We start from the raw sequence: 5,535 nt of genomic DNA on the forward strand, positions 1-5,535 counted from the left end.
AGAACAGTGTTCTCACCCTCTCTCTCTCTCTCTCTCTCTATATATATATATATATAGAGAAAGAGAGAGAGAGAAAGAGAGAGAGATTTGTGACGTACTTGCACTATGTGTAAACACAACCTTACAATATAAGTATTTGGTATAATTATGGTTGGATTCATCTACATTTAGAAATGCAGCTAAAAACGTACAAAATGTACCAGGATTTGGTCCCAAAAGGGTTCAAACTTACATTTTTCTCCAACATTTGAATTAAATTGCATCTGTATTTCTTTTTTTTTTTTTACTCCTGGAGCTTTTGTACATATTAACATGTTACAAACACAAACTTCAACGTATGTAAGCAGATATGCCAAGAGAACTGAACACGATTGATGGTTTTCAATTAAAAACCTAAATCTGTTCTGCATCAAAATTCATCGTGTCTAACATGTTTCTACAGGATTCCCTGTATTTATGTGTTTTCCTATCAAGTCTAAGCAGCTTCTATGTCAGCAGTGCTGTGCTCTACACAGCATGATACTGCCACCACCATGTGACATCCAGATGTTCAGAACGATGTGCAGGGTTAGTTTTCCTCTGCATAATCTTTTGTCAAAAAGTTCACTTTTGTTCTTGTTCAGCACTTTTGCACATTTTTGCTTTGTCTCCTAAAACGTTACACAGTTAAAGGCCAGATCTGTGGCCTATCAACTATTGAATAACTGTGGTAGGAGTTTGAGTTATCCTCCATTTCAGATGAAAGACTGAACAGTTCTCCGGAAGATGTCCATTGGATATCGGTAAAGCATTTTGTTTTACTGGATTTTGTTTAAGGGTGTCAAGGTAAAGAGGGCTGAATACAAATGGATGCCAGCGAAAGTTTGAAAACAATGTGTATTTCTCATTTTACTTCATAATGTTATGCAACTGGATGTTGAGTCTTTGTCCATTTTAAAGATACCAGCCAAAGTTTTCTCAACAATAAATCCAAATAGCTTTAGATGTTTTCCCTAAATGGTCAGGTTTTAAGGCTGTTTTGCTATTTCATTTGTAAATCATTGTTTACTTTTTCAGATCATCAGCAAGGGTTAACTTGTTTTCTTTACAGCAGCAGCAAAACATATTTGAGCTGAACGACAATAAAACACATGGAAGTGGTTTCTAGAGACGACCCGGTGTAGGCTGGTTTTTATTTGCTGAGTTCTTACAGCATTAACAGGAAGCCACGCTGTTATAAAAACCACATGTCCTGGTTGACGGGTTTCTAAGTACCAACAATATGTCCTGCAAAAATGCTGGATCACTTGCTACTTCCGCCAAACACAATCACCAAACAGGCAGACTATCGCACAACTATCTAAGGTGAGAAAAGAGACATACGATATTTACTCCTTTTATAATCAGCAAATATGCACTGAAAGCCACCAGACAGAGAAATTCAACAAAGAATATTAAACAGAATCAATTAAAGATGATCATCATCTTCACTATGTTTCAGATTTCTCCTGCAGCTCAATGCAGCGTGAATGTTTCTGTGTCCATGTTCAAATCTGACAAAAATCTCTGCCTACCATAGTCTTAACTAATGTCATCTGACATTGCCTAATTCTTGTGCGTCTTGTGATGTCAAATCAAAGTTACCAACCTTTTCGCCTTTAAAACACCTTTTGGATTTGGAGGCATCACATTACCACTGTGTGGTATCTAGAAGTCCCTTAGAGTAAAGGAGCTGCAGTTTATAAGTCATTTTATACCACAGTGTACAAAAACCAAACGTCACTGAAAAACATCTGCAAGTTTGAATTGACCACTCTAATGACACATTTGTGTGACTTGGAGAACAGTCAGCTTTATGTTTCCTGTGTCTGTCCTAGTTACAACAGATTTGATGTCTGATGTAAACCAGCCTTTATGGAATAGCTGGTTTACCAACCAGCCTTTACAGTGGCATTCAGCTGGATTCAAAGCATGAAACTGTTTAAGCCCACGACAAACATCCCGTCTTACATTAAAATAGGAAACCAGCAAGCATGCTACCTGCTAACACCTAGCAAACAGTCCAGCCTGTTCAGATTTTGAGGATAAATATCTTTTTGGATTACACATGCTTACTTTTGTTACATTTAGGAATAACCTGCAAAATATTTCTATGAATTAATTCCCGCTTCTTTCTAGAATAATTCAAATTTCGGTCATAATTCAGAAAGTTTTCAGATGCTTACAAACCATAACCAATGGCAAGCCTATATAAATTTTAAGTCTCTTCGAGTGGTGCCATAGTTTGCTCAATAACAAGGTAAAAATGGAGAAGGCAGATCTTCTATTAGGTTTAGATCTTAATATCTAAACCTAATAAATGCATCTTCACACTTTTCTAGTTTGTATCCTATTTAAAGCAGCAAAGGGACTAAACCCAAGAAAAGCAACGTTTCTGGTCTCAAGCTGTAAATATCTGCCACCTATAAGCAACCTAATGGAGCTCATACAATATTTATAAAAAGGCAGAATTATCCTTTTCCTGCAGTTTCCAAGCTTCTGCTTCACAGAGCAGGTCCCCCCCACTGAGCTCCTTCAGACTAGCCAGCAGCAATTAGCAAACACCTGGTGGATCTGTTCACCCGCTGAGCTCACATCAGCCACTTCCCATTGCAACGCTCGTAAAAATGTTGTTAAAGGGTTAATAGAGAGGCGATGACTTCCTTTCTGAAAGAGGAGTTTTTAAAGAAACAGCGGCCCAATTTCAAGGCTTTAAATTAGGAAGTAAAAATTATTTTAAGTCATATCTGACGTAAACAGGATTTTTATAACTGAAGGTGACACGGTTACTTGATTGTGCTATAAAATGGCACTATGTGCCTGGAAAACACATAATACTGCTCCTTTAAAGGACAAATAATTTACTCCCACATTTCTTACAACTTCAGTCGCTGAAAAACATTTACAAGTTTTAATTCACTAGTAAAGTGACACACTTGTTTTATTTAGAGAAGAGTCAGCTTTGTGTTTCCTGTATTTGTCATTTTTATGGGAGCAAACTGGTAATTAAAGAAAAATGTACAAAAAAAAGGAGTTTTTTTCTTGGAACGGTGACACACACAAAAAATACACTATCATTTTATATTTTATTTCCAGTTTTCTCATTTATGTCAAAGTTTTAGAGAGTAGATAATGACCATACAGTCCTGCATGAATAAATCTCTTTTGGTTATCTGCAGAACATTTCTGCTCATCCAAACATTACTTCTGTATGAGTCACACAAAGATGCATCACAGAACTTCCTGAATGTTTTCTAATTTATTACTTTCTCTGGATCTCTACTAGTCGCAGGCTCACGAAAGAACATCTGGACTGAATCATGTCCAAGCCGAAAAGCAAACTCAGTCTTCACAGAGATAACACAACCGGTCACGTAAATATACACACAGGCGTGCGCTGGCTTTTCTTACATAAAAGATCAGGAGTTTTAAGAAACTTTCCTCCTTGCCTCCTGCCCAACATCAAACACACCGAGACGCTGTTTAGGTTTCAAATCCAGTTTGTCTCATTCCCAGATATTAAGAAACAGATTTTAACTACAAATGGTCTCATGAAAGAATAAACTAAATTCTGACTACATTTTATTGTAAAAAATGTACTAGGTGTATTTTCAAGTGAACACTTTTTTTAAGATTAGATGTTTGTGCACAAATGCAACAAAACAAAAAAAAAGACACTTTTTTAAAAAAATAAATAAGTGCATGAAAAGATTATGACTGCATAGCAAAAATATACTTCCATTCTAAATTGTTAAAACATTAAGCTTACATTACCGTGAGAAATGATGAAAAACAAAATGTACCAGGTATATAAAACGAGTGAGAATCCAGGAGGTGCTGTGTAGTTTGGCACCCTGACAGTTTTCACACCGAGCAGCAACAAAATCAGCAGAAGGAAGTCGGAGTCAGGTTAGAAGTCCACATCATCTCCGCTATTCTCAAATTCAAAATGCACAGTACGCATTTTAAAAGCACTGCTGGATATGACACATCAGCAGGTAACCATTTATACCGTATTTTTCGGACTGTAAGCCGCGACTTTTTTCCCACGCTTTGAACCATGCAGCTTGTAGCCTGGTGCGGCTTTTCTGTGGATTTTTCTTCAACCGCCAGGGGGCGTTTAGCAGGAAGTGAATCATTGGAAGTCAAAGAGCTAATTTTCATTGAGAACAAGCACATGCTAGCAGCAGGCACGACGGAGAAATTTCTTCAAACTCATATGATGCAGCTTTTAAGTTGAAGGTAAACGATCTTTCAGTTCAGGAGGGAAATAGAGCCGCTGCACGTAGACCCGGCGTGAACGAAACCATGGTTCGGCATTGGAGACAGAATATCTAATAAATTCAGCAGATTTATTAGATATTTCCATGGAAATATGGAAAGCTGAGAGTGGCTTATATATGTACCAGTTTCTATGTTCCAATTTGTAGGTGCGGCGTATGGTGCGCTCTATAGTCCGGAAAATACGGTAATTCAGATTTAACGGAACAAAAACACTTCCAGAAAATTAGCTCCCTTCTTGGAAATATAAGACCTGAATATTTGGCTCAACACTTCAGGCCCTGTTCAAAATATTCCTCATTGCCAAGTCAAAAACGGCTTTAATTCTGTCACCTTTCTTTAAGTCCATACTTGTTTCCATTAGTGCTGTATCATAAACAATCACAGGGTGTTGTACTTTACATAATTCAACACTTTTAGTAATGACATCAACACAGTGTTGGCTGTGTTGATGACCTGAAATTAATGAGCTGAAATATTCCCATTAAAAACAAGAACAAGTTTAACTGGTCTCTTGTGTAATTACAACACCAACATGAATACTGCATCAATTCAGGCACAAGCAGTCTTCTGCCCCAATCACTGCAGTGACAAAGAGCTTTTAAAACCTTGCCCAGGGTGTCCGTTTGTTGGATCTCCAACACGCTGTTTTGCATGACTTTCTACACCTCAATGGATGCATCAGAAACATCTAAACCTAAATACAACTTCAGTGAACAAATACTTGAGCTGGAGACTTTGCCATCGCTACTTTTGTCATGAACAGAAATTACCTTTAAAGTAACAACTCCACTAAAATTGTACCTTCAAATAAACTGTAATGGCGGCAGCAACATTAAATATGTCCTAAAAATGTTCCCATTTGAAGAGATTTAAATACGTTAACCCAATACATGTTCAAAAATAAAGGTTCAGTAATAAATGCTGAGAAAAATCACTTCTTATGCTCCGATCAAAGGAACAAATTTTGCCAATTTTGTGTTGATCAGCTGATCCGTTTCTTTTTGTTTAGTCTCTAAATGCGTCAAAACCCAAGATCTCTCACCATTTTCTATTATGACTATTTTTTATGGTCCAACCAATAGCTCTTTGGCCCCTGTACAACGGCTCTAACAAATTAAGAAATTAGCTATTGTTGCAAAGAGGCATTAAGAAATTCCAGTTTTCAGAGAAAATCCCAAACAAATTATACACAAGTGTTTTTTTTTTCTTGCTCGGTTATTTTGTTATGTTGTA

The sequence above is a fragment of the Poecilia formosa genome, unplaced genomic scaffold (assembly GCF_000485575.1).
Source record: "Poecilia formosa unplaced genomic scaffold, Poecilia_formosa-5.1.2 Scaffold557, whole genome shotgun sequence".
Classification (NCBI taxonomy): Eukaryota; Metazoa; Chordata; class Actinopteri; order Cyprinodontiformes; family Poeciliidae; genus Poecilia; species Poecilia formosa.